Genomic DNA, 16,337 nt, shown 5'->3' with positions numbered 1-16,337 from the left:
ATGATGATTGCCAAATGCCCACAGGGAAAAAAAACCCACTCGGTTATTTCATTTTTTTATACCATTGAAAACTAAATAAAAAATAAAATGCCACATTGGTACATAGCCTCATTCTAGAGATATTTACAGGTAATTTTACAATTTTTTAATACACATTTCCATAACTAATTCCTTCTGGTAAGTGTATAAATTAAGGGCCTCATAAATCTTTAGAGACTCATAAGGCCTCTGTTAGTGCTACCCACCCTAGCTCTTTCCCAGTATACAACACATTCTTGTTTGGCTTCTTCCAAGAAGAAAAAGAATTAAAAATTAAAAAATAGAGACACATGCCCTGAATTTCTAGAGAATGCAACCAAGAGTTTCCATTCATAGACAGCTGTGTTTAACACACAGGGACAAGAGAGGAGCAAAGGCTGTTATCACATGCACCCTTATATGTGAGAGGGTCCCACTGAATTCAGCTAGGCTTATATCGTAACACACGTAGATTTGAGCCCTTGGAGTATTTAGACAACACTGTTCAGACTGCTGATCATTGCAAAAAGTAAGAAAGAACTCTTACTGGCCAATTCCTAAGTATACAGTAGGTGAAACATGAGATAAAGAAAGCAATCCTAAACAGGTCTACTTAGAAGAAAGTACTATTTATTCAAGTATGGGCTTAATCCCAGGAAAATGTACTTTGGACCACAGCCAAAGACACTGTGGAGGTCACTGGTTAAATCTTACGGCCCGTATTCTTCCCTTCTCCTCTCACAGCAATCTTATACTTTTCAGCGTGTGTGTTATATTACCAAATAGCACATGCAGGAACAGTATGATTGCATTGTCCCAAAATACTGGCTGGATTTCTGGAAAAAGATGGTACCTTTCATTGTTCTCACACATTCAGTTGTTTCATGCCTTAAATACTAGATATTTGTAGAAAAAAGAAAAAAGATACAATTTACAAGTGTCCATAAAAGTGAATAATACAAAGAAAATGCGTCTAACAAGGATCCACCTAACAACAATAAGAAGAAAATTGAGGCTGCACCTGAAGGATTCAGTCACATGTTGGAAGAAGAATCCACAGTCCAGGTTAACTGCATGACACCCTCTCTTCTATAAGACGGCCTCATAGAGCTGGTGCTTCCCTTGAACCATCTGATCCCTTCGCACAATACTGCTCAGCCGCTGCCATCAGTTTTCATTACTTATTTAGACCTGAAATGAGAACATACAAACTATTGGGAGAGGTAAAGGGAGATGATTCACTACTTTTAAAAAGTTCTGAAATGATATTTGTGTTGCAGTAAACAATGAAACCTATTCCACTCAGAACATTTTCCAGTGATCCTTGTTGTCCAGAACAGTCTCTTGTCTTTCATTCAATGATCTTTTGAGTTCTGACTACATTGGGAGTTCAACTGTTATGACTAGAAAGTGTTGCTATTCAAGAAAATGAAATGCAAATACTCATGTTAAAGAATGAGTGTGCACAGGTATAAGAAAAATTATCATAGAATGCATCTCTAGCCCTGATGAACACAAATATAAACAAATATTTATTTCCTCAAGGTTATATTTAACAGGTAAATGTACAAAGAACAGCAAGATATATGACCTGCCCCCAAAACACTGTAAATGATTTGATATTCTTGCAACTTTGAACTATAGTCATTATACAATGTATTTAGAACAGTGGATTTTTCTCTTAGGTTAAAACTTCTTAACATAAAGTTGTAATTTTAAAATGCTCTGCATAACAAACCATTCCATGACTTGTTAATCAAAAGCTTTTGATCACAACATTTAGATTACAAGTGTTTAGTTCTTAGAAAGATAGTGATAATTTTTGTTTTCTGCAATACATTTGTGTGAAAGAGTACTTTGTTTTTGGATGGATCTGCTGGTATTTGTTTTGAGTAACTGATTTGTTGATTAATAGCAAATACAAATTATCAATAATAATAGCAAATAGCAAATAATAGCAAATAGAGAAAATAATAGCAAATACAAATTTTTTCTCTCTTGTTTGTGCTAAAAATATGATATAAATAAATCTCATTATCTATTGCCCTACATTTCCTTGAAGAAAAGCCACACTAGTTTCAATGAAATCTATTTCTAAGTAAATATGTTCATAATCTGCATTAGGAAAGGAAGAAAGTATTACAAATGCAGAAACCATTATATATGTAGACATCTGTGACTCCTTGAAGCGTCTTTCCAGGAAAACCTCTACTGAATAGCAGAAGTGGATTGCATTTTCTATAGTGCACCACTTAGTCCCACATTCCTGACACCATCAAGGCCAAAGCATATGCAACTGCCAACATGAGGAGGTCCCTTGAAATTGCTCTTCATGGGGGCTACCTGAAAGCAGTACGCCTGTCACGCAAAAGCTCATTGTGGACACCACATTTTAAAGAAGCTTTCTCCGTGCATCAGCAACATTTTGCTTTGAAATAGCTTCATTTATAGACCTGTCAATGCTCCTTAAATATTTCCTTCTACAAAGGCCTTCATGGTCCTTCCAGTGCTCTGTGGTGTGGTGGTCACTTAGGCCCACCTGTGTGGGGGCTTTCCTTTAAAAAACCACATGGAAATTAAATCCATTATGGACGAATTAAAGCAATACATTAACCACTAAATCACAGTGCTGTTTGGTGACTGAACGCTCCCTTTAAACATTTAATCCTTGGAGGGCATAGCCCTCAAACTATAAGGGAGAAGTTGAAGTTGGTTTATTTGTTTCAGGTTCAATGTGAAAACCCTGTCTTTTCTAGCCAATAAAAAAAAATCAATGTATTAATTAAAATTTTACTTCAAATACTCTGGTGTATCTAGAGCTAATTAAATAAAACATTATTCAATAGATACACAGACCAATGGCATACCCCTTAGAAATCAATCCTATATAAGTATATGTGTCATTCCTATTCTACCTATGTTGATTTTAAGAAAACAGGTTAAGTTCCCAGACTTCTTACCTACAGCTTTATCAACAAAAGGGGGAAGGCCGATTTCATTGAATGGTGCTTGTGAGAGATCCAGGGGTATAAGGTGAGGCCAGCTTATATAAATGCTATTACATATGTCAAGACATGACTTTACTGAACCTTCTGATTTGTGCCTTCTAAACATGTGAGCATGCTCTAATAGATGCAGTTTTCACAATGGGATTTTTCTGGGCAATGAATCAATTACGTGGCATTGTTCATGTTAAAAGCTAGTTTGGCAGAAAATTAACCTTTCATAATTCAAACTAACAATAAACAATACATCTCATCATTTCAACCTGCTTGTTCAAGGCTGAAGAAAGGAAGAATAACTTTTACAGGAAACCTGGGAAAAAATCTATAAGCAAAATGCAGCCAAGCCTTGCAAATCAAACATCTATAAATTCCTGTATGAACTGCACAACATGCATGATTAATACTACATTACAAAACCACTGGGATAACCCAGAGAAGTACAAGAATCAGAAATGAAACACCTTAATATCAATTTCCAAAGCTGTTTTTGCTCATTTATAACAAAAGTTTTAGGCTCATTTATAACACACAATCATTCAGCTGACTGAAATATCAAGTCCCGTGTACAAAGTAAATAAATACAAAGAAAGTCCAATCCTGCAAAGGCAATATCCTTGTCCTTCCAGGTGGCCCTTGTTAGCACACCAAAGACATTTGAACTCCAATGACGCACTTGAAGAACAAACTGAAAGGCAGGCATCGAGCTTCACTGGCCTCTTCTTTTTTGCTCGTTTCGAGGTTAAATCTTCATCCGGCCATTAGTTAATTTTGTTCAATAAAGTAGTCACAAAGTCACAATCTCCCGTATTTTTCCAAGTCAATAACAGTGGGGTCACTGTTATTGACTTGTTATTGAAGGTCTACTTAGAAGTAAGGTCCATTTATTGAGATTCGAAATCTTTTTCTCTACTCCTAGAGTTCCCTACCATGTAGATAAAATCGTTACATTTTTTTTCTTTTCTGTTTCTATTTATTATACCATATAGATTACTCATGGAGGGCCATGGTTAATGCCGTGGCTATGCAGTTTTCATAGACACTTGGTGTATGTCAAAACATGATCCTAGACTATAATCTATCCTAGACAATAAGACTATCCTAGACTATGATGCAGCAAAGAAATTTGCATGGCCTTAATATTGCACCCTGTAACTGTTGGTCCTTTTCATTAATAAACAATTCATATGGTGATGGATGGCCCATCACCGTATCACTGCCTAAGGGATATGGAAGGTCTAGAAAAACTATTCATATTTTGATCTTACATTTAAGCTCCCATGTTAGATAACATCGTTCATTTTTAATTGAATACTTTATATGTTGTTAATGTGTTGTTACCTGGTTCTAAGCCTTTGGAACAGGGAGTACAACATAAAAGAGCAATCTGAGAGGAAAATGGCTCCAAATCAAAAGGTACTGAAATGCTTCAAGGTCTTAATGAAGGTTAGCAAATATGATTCTTTTTCATCTCAAGCTTTCAGCTCAAAGAGAGTTGAGTTTTTCCACAGTCTGAATAGTGAAAGGCCCATTACTTCTGAACAAGTAGCTTTCCTGGCCCATTTGCAACAGATACTGAGACCAATTATCTTATTGTGAAATCAACTGGGCAGGCAGCTACATAGCAGACAGATAAGCATCGAGAAACTGGTAGATAGCACAGTTCACTGATCACCCAAATTGTTTTCTGCAGCTTGGCTTTTAATGGAAATTCACCTTGATCATTGAAATTCTAATTCTGTAGAGCTTATTTGCGCTCTGTGACTGCGTGGGCACACAAGGTCCTTAGAAAAAACTGCTTTTGTATTCCATGTTCCCAGGGGTAACCAGCAGTGATCTTCTTACATTGCACAAAATAAGGCACACATAGCTAAGCCAGCCTGCTTTGACCAAAGTGCAAACACACACACACAGCAGCAGCAGCTTCCTGTGCTTCCAGACTAGAGCAAGGGATGCTTAAAGTTACCCATATCCACTGAGCAACCCTCAACAAGCTGGGACCACATGACGTGGAAGCACTGAAACAACCCACGTTAAGCTCTCTTGGTACATCTTTATAGTGAATACAGTGGATATGCCACACAATAAGTTGAAAAGCTTACATTTTTTCACTGGTAGAAAGAATATTGGTCACATAATGTAATGTGATAGTGCCAGCATATTTCAAATAGGTTTTGTACCTTTGCTAGTAATCTCATGCCAAAACTATTTGAACAGCAGATTGTCAATGCAGTACTTTCAGCAGGGTGAACAGTAATGCAAGTAGTTTCCCACTGCCACTTCACAAACATTGAGCTGACTATCAGCTAATGCCACTGTTGTGAAGGGGTCACTGATCTTTTCTTCTATACACTGGAGTTTCACCCTGAAATTCCACAGATCTACTGAACTCTAACATTTCGTGGCCCTTACTGTGCCCAACTTTTCTTTTTCCTCTGTGCCTACAAACTGACCAGTAACACTTCGTACAACTGTCACCCTGGACTTCAACCAGCACTCAAAAGCTTATGCCATAGTAATCTATTAGTCCTTAAAATCCCACAAGATCCTCTGTTGTGGTTGCCTTTCATGTTCAAATCTGCTTCTGGACATTTCTTGGTGCATGGTAAATGGAGGACATATGACTGAGCAGAACAGAGTGACTAAAAAAAATAAAGATGCCACTGGCTTGAAAAGCTGTGTGAACGAATCTTGAGGCAGTAAAAGTGAGGTTTCAGTTAAAATCTCACATTCACAGTATCAAGAAAGATACATTTTGTGTAATTCTTCAGATACATTTGACAAAACCGATTAGGCTACAGTACAGGAAACAGAACATATTATAACCATCAAATATGCTTTTAAAATGTTAGCTTTCACTGTACTTGAAGGATTACTGTGAAAACAATATCATCTTATAAACTATGAAAACAGTGCCATTTACTACAAAGGTGGTTTATCTTAAACCTTGTTGAGAGAAATTGGCAACAGCTATTATGGATTCCCAAGATGACTGAAATAAGCTGTAATTTGGAAAGTTGCGAATATAATCATATGGAAACATGATCCTTCTATTCTACTGAGTCAGACAGCTGATGCATTAAGGAAACTGTTTTTCTGCACTGATATTTATCTGTTAAAGAAAGAGCCCTGCCTGGACTACCATCATTAAATCGAATTGAAGAAGGGAGTTTTCCTCAGCCCGCATATCACTGCTAGTCACAGAAGGAACTAGTTATTTTGACTTCTCTGTTGGCTGCAAAATGTGATTGATTTTCCAGGGGCAACTGCTTTGTGGCTCTGCAGGATTCACAGTGACTGACCCATTGTGTAGTGGAAATTCTGGAGGGAAGTATCAATGTGATTATATAGGCTCAAGCAGCAGTTGCCAGTATGATGTACACTCTCTCTTTTTATTTGTCCATTTGCTGAAACCCCCAGAGCAGTACTTGTCTTGATATGGAGATTCTGGAAAAGGACTGACTGGCACAGCATAGATTGTGTGTTTCTGGCAGTTTCCCAGCCATTATAGGGATGTGCAATTCTGTATTTCCAAATATATACCTCAAAAATGTCCATTTGGTATTATTAGAGTATATATGGCTATATCCAGCTTATTTGGGTATATTCAGATAAACTACTATTTACATTTCCAGATAATCTGTATATATTCGGGAATATCTGAATATCTCATTTTAAAGATTGCAGCTGCTTGTTTCCCCTCTTTTGCAGGCTTCCCAGGAAACAGGAGGTGGGGGAGAGGGAGGCAGCATTACTGTGTCTGTGTTACTTGTTTATCATATGCTATTGCCAGGTCTGGCTTCTGCCTTGGTATTACTGGCTTGCTAGGTTGGAAGCTGGGACTCTCTGGTTTGATGTTGGTTCTGTGGGGCTTGCATTGGCTTTGAGTTCTGCCTTACATCTTTGAATGACACTGATTCTGTTGGGCTTGTAACAGTGTCCCTTTCTTTGATTTGCTTCTGTGAGGATTCTCTGTTTTAACATTGGCTCTGGTGAGATTCTCTGGTTTGACATTGGTTCAGCTAGACTTTGTTGATTCTGTTTGCATTGGGAGGCTTTGGGTCATTGGTTGTTTTTGTGTGTTTGGCTAAGGCTTCCTGTGTCCTGGAGAAAACCTTGGATTTCCCCCCATAGGAAACAACAGAGAGAGGCCGGGAGAAGCTTGTTCAGATTTTGCTAATTCACTTAAAAATTGGAGGGTCTTTATTGGATAGGAAGGACTAGGTTCCCTGCTATTTTGGTGCTATTTGCTTGAAAAAATGGCACCTCCAGCTTTCTGTAAAGATCTCTCCATTGGGAATAATGAAGCTGAACATATTTGGAATTCCAAATAAAACCCAAATCCGAATATTATACTGGCATTTTTGCATCCAAATATTGGAAATACCAAATATATATGGTAATATGGATAATACCATATATGAATCTGAATAATACCATTTTTTAAGTGCCAGTCCTAATCTATTATGTAGGCTGACAGAGCCAAAAGACTTTTTCATTGGCTAGAATAATACAGGTGAGTGCTGGGTCAAATAGTGTTTACTTGTGTCCATAGACACCAGCTGCCTACCATTTTAAAATATATACAGTTGATATGGTTGCAAGAAGAAAAGGGCTGGCTTGTGTTCAGGAAGCCCATCATATATCAGATGGGCTTCCTGGACATGAAGACTTTGTGATGTATAGCATCATCCTCAGAAGAAAAATCTAGAACTGCATTGACAACTCATTTACCACAAGACTGCTGGGGTCATTTGCAATGTTTTGTACATTGATCATTTTGACCGTATCTTGTACATAGTTTATACAAAAAAGGGAAGTTATATGCAGATATTATCACACATCTTGGATTCACTGTAACACAATTATGATCCAGTTAATTTCCTGTTCTAATCATTTTTGGAGTTGGACTAGAATGTATTGTCGAAGGCTTTCATGGCTGGAGAACGATGGTTGTTGTGGGTTTTCCGGGCTGTATTGCCGTGGTCTTGGCATTGTAGTTCCTGACGTTTCGCCAGCAGCTGTGGCTGGCATCTTCAGAGGTGTAGCACCAAAAGACAGAGATCTCTGGGTCACAGTGTGGAAAAGATGTTGGCAGGTCATTTATATCTACTCAGGAGAGGTGGGGTAAGAGTTTCCCAGGGTGTGGAATGCTAATGGCAGGAGGCTTCACTGTATCCTGAGGAGGTTCTTTTGCATATGGATTGGTGCTGCTAATCTTCTCTGCAGGGCTATTGTCGAGTATAGAGTGTTTTGTTAGTCTGGTGTTTTTCAGAACTGGAAACCGTGCTCTGTTCATTCTTAAGGCTTCTTCTTTCCTGTTGAAGTTTTGCTTATGCTTGTGAATTTCAATGGCTTCCCTGTGCAGTCTGACAAAGTAGTTGGAAGTGTTGTCCAGTATTTTGGTGTCCTGGAATAAGATACTGTGCCCTGTTTGCGTTAGGCTATGTTCAGCCCCTGCTGATTTTTCAGGTTGTCCAAGTCTGCAGTGTCTTTCATGTTCTTTTATTCTTGTCTGGATGCTACGCTTTGTGGTCCCGATGTAAACTTATCCACAGCTGCAGGGTATACGGTATACTCTTGCAGAGGTTAGGGGGTCTCTACTGTCTTTTGCTGATCGTAGCATCTGTTGTATTTTTCGGGTGGGTCTGAATACTGCTTGAAGGTTATGCTTTTTCATAAGCTTTCCCATCTGATCAGTAATTCCTTTGATATATGGCAAAAACACTTTTCCTGTGGGAGACTGTTTTTCTTTGGTTGTTTGATTCATCCTGGGTTTTATTGTTCTTCGGATTTCATTTCTGGAGTAGCCATTTGCCTGAAGTGCGTGGTTTAGATGATTAATTTCCTCATTGAGAAAGTGCGGCTCACATATCCGTCTTGCACGATCCACTAAGGATTTCATTATGCCTCTTTTCTGTCGGGGATGGTGATTGGAGTTTTTGTGTAGGTACCGATCAGTGTGAGTTGGTTTCCTGTAGACCTTGTGACCTAACTGAAAGTTTGCTTTGCGGATGACCCAGGTATCCAGGAATGGGATTTTTCCCTCGATTTCTTTCTGCATGGTGAATTGTATGTTCAGGTGGATGTTGTTGAGATGATTCAAAAACCCCATCAATTCTTCCTCCCCATGGCTCCAAATGATAAATGTATCATCCACAAACCGGAACCATACACTAGGTTTGTGGGGTGCTGATTCTAGAGCTGTTTTTTCAAAATGTTCCATGTAGAAGTTTGCTATAACTGGGCTGAGAGGGCTCCCCATGGCCACCCCATCCATCTGTTCATAGAATTCGTTATCCCATTGGAAGTAACTGGTTGTCAGACAATGATGGAATAAGGCTGTTACATCCTCTGGGAAAATCTGATTAATAAGTGCAATAGTGTCTTTTATTGGAACCTTGGTAAACAGGGATACAACATCAAAACTGACAAGTATGTGGATTGAGTTTCAGAGAACTGATTTTATTGATGAAATCTGCTGAATCTTTGATGTAAGACGAGGTTTTCCCGATGTGGTCCTGCAGGAGATTGGCCAGATGTCTAGCTAATTCATATGTCGGTGAACCAATGGCACTCACAATGGGTCGGAGTGGGACTGAATCCTTATGTATTTTAGGGAGTCCATATAGTCTAGGTGGCTGTGCTTCTGTCTTGCATAGTTTTCTGTGCATGTCGGGATGTAGTGAGGAATTCTTGATCAGCGCATTTGTTAGCCTGGTGATTTAGCAGGTGGGATCTCGTTTTAGTTTTTTGTAGGTGGAAGGGTCCAGGAGTTCCTTAATCTTCTTTTTGTATTCCTCTGTTTTCATGATCACTGTAGCATTGCCTTTATCAGCTGGTAGAATTATGATGTCTGGATCTGCATTGAGGGTTCTTGATGGCATTTCTCTCCTTGCATGTTATATTGCTGGTGGGAAGCTTTGCCTTTCGTAGAATCCTGGCTGTCTCTCCTCTTATTTCCTCAGCTTCCTCTTCAGGTAGATGATGAATGGCAGCTTCTGAAAAAGCATAACCTTCAAGCAGTATTCAGACCCACCCGAAAAATACAACAGATGCTACGATCAGCAAAAGACAGTAGAGACCCCCTAACCTCTGCAGGAGTATACTGTATACCCTGCAGCTGTGGACAAGTTCACATCGGGATCACAAAGCATAGCATCCAGACAAGAATAAAAGAACATGAAAGACACTGCAGACTTGGACAACCTGAAAAATCAGCAGTGGCTGAACATAGCCTAACTCAAACAGGGCACAGTATCTTATTCCAGGACACCAAAATACTGGATAACACTTCCAACTACTTTGTCAGACTGCACAGGGAAGCCATTGAAATTCACAAGCATAAGCAAAACTTCAACAGGAAAGAAGAAACCTTAAGAATGAACAGAGCATGGTTTCCAGTTCTGAAAAACACCAGACTAACAAAACACTCTATACCCGACAATAGCCCTGCAGAGAAGATTAGCAGCACCAATACATATGCAAAAGAACCTCCTCAGGATACAGTGAAGCCTCCCGCCATTAGCATTCCACACCATGGGAAACTCTTATAGAATGACTCAGCTCAACCCCACCCCTCCCGAGTAGATATAAATGACCTGCCAACATCTTTTCCACACTGTGACACTGAGAGATCTCTGTCTTTTGGTGCTACACCTCTGAAGATGCCAGCCACAGCTGTTGGCGAAACGTCAGGAACTACAATGCCAAGACCACGGCAATACAGCCTGGAAAACCCACAACAACCATTGGACTAGAATATTTAAACTCATTTCACAGACAAACTCATTTCACTAAGTTAAAGAAAATTAATTTCCTGGATATTTCCAATAGAAGCTATACCTGCTCCCCATCCAGTATCCTTTGTCTCTCCCTAACATCTAAATACCTTTTCCAAAAATGCATTCATGGATTAGGTTTTCAAGCAGAACTCATGCATATAAATGATTTAAAATATTTTTATCTTTAATTTTTATTTTGACTTTTTCCTTTTAAAAAGGTATAATCATTTTTAGAGGGGAGCACTTAACGTTTCCAGTAGAAATTGTCTATGTTCTTAATGAAACATAATAGATTTTTTATGACTTTCAGTCATGCAAAAGTTCTAAAAATCCAAAGGCACAACAGAAACACAGACATGCTATCAAGTTAATAGCTGAAAGAACAGTCCATGGTGGCTGTGAGGAAAGTGCAAATAACCCGTGGCCTTTAACAACATATGAATGACAAGCTGTCAGTCAAGATCTAGAATCTACATTTCCCCTCTTAAAAATGAAGGTTTACGTAGTTTTCATGTGCCCTAAACAGCAAAAGTTCCAAGAGAAAAAAGAAAGTATTGCATGCTTATTGTGTTCAGTAGAAGGTAGTAACTCACTTGTGAGGTTGTCTCAAATAAAACAGACCTGGAAAGTACTGGTGGGAAAATTTATTTGAACTGAATTCCAAAATAATGAACAAGTATATAATTAAGATAATTTATGGCCAATGCTCATCAGATGGAAAGCCAGCTTAATTAACTTTCTAACCTATCCCATTCCATAGGCAGCCTCAAGGTATCCAATTTCCTCTCTGCCAGTCAGGTTCTATTAAGAGCGATGTTGCTATTAAGTGCCTCTGCTAGTGAATTGGATCCAACCCATAATATTGATTATTGACAATTGAAACTGAAGAAAAAGTAAAACTTAATATATCAAGCAATTAAAAACTGTAATGCAGAAAACAGAAATATCCAAGACTACACATAGAGCCCAATGAAAGAGAAATATTCTTATCCAGGAGATGCCATGGGTCAATGATTATGTACTGAAGTGGTAAGTTGTGAACTGTAGGTGACAGCCAGTGGCATTTTTGTCGATATACTTTCTTTGGGTCTATACACCCAGGGTCAGCCTGCTATAAAACATACCTATGGAAGGTAACAACATCAGTCTCACAACTTTAAACAGCTTTTCACCTACATTAATGGACCACCCAACAGAGACACAAAACTAGGAATCAAACCCTGCAACAGACAGGCTGGATACCAACTTTATTTCCACACACACTTGGGTAATGCTATTATGGGACTTAATAACGTAACATATTTATCATGCAGAAGATTCGAGGTCCAACCTATAGCATCTCCAGAGCTTTGAGATAGTAGTTAACCTATTGCTAGGTAAAGTACAAATACTTGGCTAGATGGAACTATTGGTTTGACTCAGCATAAGATAGATCTGTGTCTCTAGTATAAATCCCTCCCACATTAAATCATGCATGCACACCCAAGTGATTGATAATTCAGACTTCAAACGTACTTGCCAGTCAATTAGCATTGACAAACTCAAATTAATCAGTGACCTGAATGACTGAAAATGGTTCTGAACCACCACCTCTTCCTGTGTGAGCCCAGTTGCTCTGTTTTGCTCATCAATTCCTGCTCCTAGTGCCCTCTTTACAGGTAGCTTGTACCACAGTTACTTATTAGCAGGCATTTTCTATTACTCCACTATTTCTTCAGAATTGGCTTCCAGAGCAAAAGCTTTCCTTTAGAAAGCTCGCAAAGGGTTTTTCCTTAAAGGCTTTCATGCAGTTCTTTTTTGATGGCTGGTCAAAGTGTTATGGCTGATACGCTTTACCTGGCACTTGCATATGCTTTTATTGTGAAGATGCTTTGAATTAGCTGGAAGGAGGAAGGTGACAGTGCAGTCTTAAGTAGACATGGGCACAAACAGGGGAAAAAATACGCTGTTTGTTGTTCATTGCTATCGATGAACACAAACAAACAAACACTAACTAACACGACCCGTTAACTAACATGTTTGTTGTTCGTTGTTCAAGGGGGCCAGAACGGCACCCTTGGGACATACAGAGCCCATATTCACAGGGAGTGTTCAGCAGGCTCTCCTCCAGCCATCACCCAAGTTCGGTCAAGATTGCAATACGGAGCTTGGAGTTATACATTCTCAAATCCGATGCCCCCAGGAAACTCCCATTTGATACAATCAGAGCCCACCAGTTGATTTTGGCCCCATGTACAAGCAGTGGACTCGAAGGCAGGCTGCTTCCCCTCTAGGGGGTGGAGGGGGTGGCAGCTCTCTGGCAGCACCCCCCATGTGCCCGCCCACCAGGCCTAAGAGAGGCCACCTTTGAATCCAGGGAGATGGACAATGTCGGCGGCCTCTGGGCCTGGCGGACTTGGGGAGGCAATGGCAGGCTGCCTCCACTCTAGGAGGTGGGGGGTTTGGCCACTCACCGGCAACACCCCCCACACGCCAGCCCGCCAGGCCTCAGAGAGGCTACTTTCCAGAACTCAGTAAGATGAGCGGTTGGCAGCCACTGGGCATGGTGGGCTTGCAGAGGTGGTGGTGGGCTGCCTCCCCTCTAGAGGTGGGGGTTGGCTGCTCACCAGTGGCACCCCCAATGTGCCCGCCCACCAGGCCTCAGAGAGGCTACTTTCCGGAACTCAGTACGATGGGCAATGTTGGCAGCCACTGGGCCTGGCTGGCTTGGGGAGGCGGTGATGGGCTGCCTCCCCTCTTGGAGGTGGGGGGTTGGCTGCTTGCTGGCAGCACCTCCATGTGCCTGCCCACCAAACCTCAGAGAGACCACTTTCTGGAACTCAGTAAGATGGGTGATGTCGGCGGCTGCCAGGCCTGGCAGGCTCAGGGAGGCGGGGGGGGCGTCTCCTCTCTTAGAGGCGGGGAGGTTGGCCACTCACTGGCAGCACCCCTATGTGCCCGCTCACCAAACCTCAGAGAGGCCACTTCCCAGAACTCAGTAAGATGGGTGATGTCAGCGGCCGCCGGGCCTGGCAAGCTTGAGGAGGCAATGGCAGGCCACCTCCCCTCTGGGAGGGGTTTGGCTGCTCACTGGCGGCCCCCCATGTGCCCACCCACCAGGCTTCAGAGAGGCTACTTTCCAGATGCCAGGGAGATGGGTGATGTTGGTGGCCGCTGCATTTTCCAAATGACCCAGCAACAATCTGCTAAGAATGCCCTCCAGCAAGACATAGTGGCAAACCTGGAGGCCTTACACACACAAACACACATCCTGGTGGGTCAGAGTGGGTCACAGCAGGACCGGGAAGACCCAAAGGCAGTGGCAGTGCCGTGGTAGTCCCTCGTGCCCAAAAGCAGTGGCTGCAGACATCACCCACCTTCCTGCCTTCAGGCAGGAGAAGTTGTTGAGAAGGGTTGTAGTGGTTCCATCCAGAGAGAGTGAGGTTGAAAGAGGGATCAGGAACTTGTCAGGGAGAGGACGCAATAGGCAGGACAAGTCGTACGGAAGGGTCGTATTGGTTCCATCCAGAGAGGGCGAGGTTGAATGAGGGACCAGGAACTTGTAAGGGAGAGGACGTGATGGGCAGGACAAGTCGTGGGGAAGGGTTGTATTGGTTCCATCCAGAGAGGGAGAGGTTGAAAGAGGGAATGGGAACTTGTCTGGGAGATTAGAACAAAGGGTTACCAGCCACATTACAGAGCAGGACCGGGAAGACCCAAACATTTGCAAGCCATCAGCTGAGAAATCCACTGAGCTTGGCCCACAACCTTGGAAGCAGCCCCGGGAACTGAGGGGAGCTAGAGCACAACATCACCACTTACAGAAATTTGACCTGAGCAGCTGCGGGACAGGTATTAGCATTAAGTTGCTTTGCCTCAGAGCCAGTCAGCGGGCCAGAGATCTTGATGCCACTGCAGAGGAGCTTTGCCTAGAACCACAGTAGACTGGGGTGGCTCAGAACCCAGGCAGGTCAAGGTCCACGGTGGGATATCCAAGCAGGTTGAGGTTGACCTTAATGAAGGTCAACATGTCCACCAGGTCCAGGTTCAGATGTGCGCGGCAGAAACAGAGGAGGTCTCCCAGGTGGGAGAACACCCGCTCGCTCTGCATGCTGGTGGGAGGGCAGGACATGTTGTTGGTTGCCATGATGGACAGGTCCGGCCATACAGCAGATTTACTTGCCCAATACTCCAATGGGTGAAATGGGGGAAGGGGCTCGGTGGGCTCCACACTCTTACACCATGGCCCCAGCCGAGTCCTGCACTGCAAGAGATGTGCCCACTGTGCTGCAGCCAACCACACAGCCCACAGACGAGAACCAGAGATCGAGTGGTCCCATTTCAGAGGGTCTCTCCTGGTGTGGCTCTCTTTCCACCTCCTCCCCCTCTTCCTCCTTCTCCACTGCCTGCCCCTCGCCCCTGCCTGGTTCCCTCCGTCCTGCCTTCTCTGCCTGGAAATGGAGCATCGCTTTGTGGAGCTCCTTTTTCCAATGCTGCATCTCACCCTCCCGCATGGTAATTTTGCCCTTGACACGGGGCATTTGGTACAGCACCTTGTGGTGCAGAGGATGCAAGCGCCCGGCCACGCATGCCTGCATCCTTCTCATAAAGTCCCTGACCCTGGGGAGCAGCTCTTGCTCATGCTCGAGCTCCTGGGCCAGGAACTGATCGAGCCTGTGGATCAGGAGGATGAACTGACCCAGGCTGGCCTTGTATGAGCACAAGAGCTCGGTGGCCTCCTTAAAGGCAGCTGTCCAGCAGGTTGCACGTCCACAAAGTTCTGTCATTGCAGCGGTCCCTTGGCTTGCTCCCTAGCCTGAGAACATCCCTCATGACCAGATGCAGCTTGTGCGCCATGAACACTAGGCCCTGGAGGGATGCCTCTTTCAGGGCTGCCAACATGTTGCTTCCCACGTCCGTCACCATGAAGGCATGGACAAACCCTTCCCCCCTCAGCCGTCCACTCCCTCAGAGCCACCTTTATCATGGTGGCGATGTTCTTCCCAGTATGAACAGTTCATCCCCCGGGCCTGGAGAAGAACTACCCTGTAGCCTGGTGTTTTCAGGTGCCAGTACTTGGCCTGGGGTGGCGGAGGTCCTCTGGTTACCACTAGTGGGCAGTGATGCCAAGGTAGCCATGATTTCCAGAAATATAGGTCCTAAGACCAACGGGAAAACAATTATTTATCAATCATATATTACATATACATAATCATTCTTTTAATATAGCATATTACAATATTGCAGCCAATTTTTATCTTCGTTTTACAAGTTTCAGCATATAATTTATATTACATATATCATTCAAGAATCCTCCCCAGGAGGATCAAGGGGTGCAGCGGCATCTTGGAACAAACCATGAACTTGTCTAACCAGCTCCTGAAAGGACTTTGATATAGTACAAGTCATTAATTTGCCGCTACACCCCTTGATCCTCCTGGGGAGGATTCTTGAATGATATATGTAATATAAATTATATGCTGAAACATGTAAAATGAAGATAAAAATTGGCTGCAATATTGTAATATGCTATATTAAAAGAATGATTATGTAT

Source organism: Eublepharis macularius, chromosome 7, assembly GCF_028583425.1.
Source record: "Eublepharis macularius isolate TG4126 chromosome 7, MPM_Emac_v1.0, whole genome shotgun sequence".
Classification (NCBI taxonomy): Eukaryota; Metazoa; Chordata; class Lepidosauria; order Squamata; family Eublepharidae; genus Eublepharis; species Eublepharis macularius.
The sequence above is the reverse complement of the archived record's forward strand: the minus strand, read 5'-3'. Positions refer to the sequence as shown.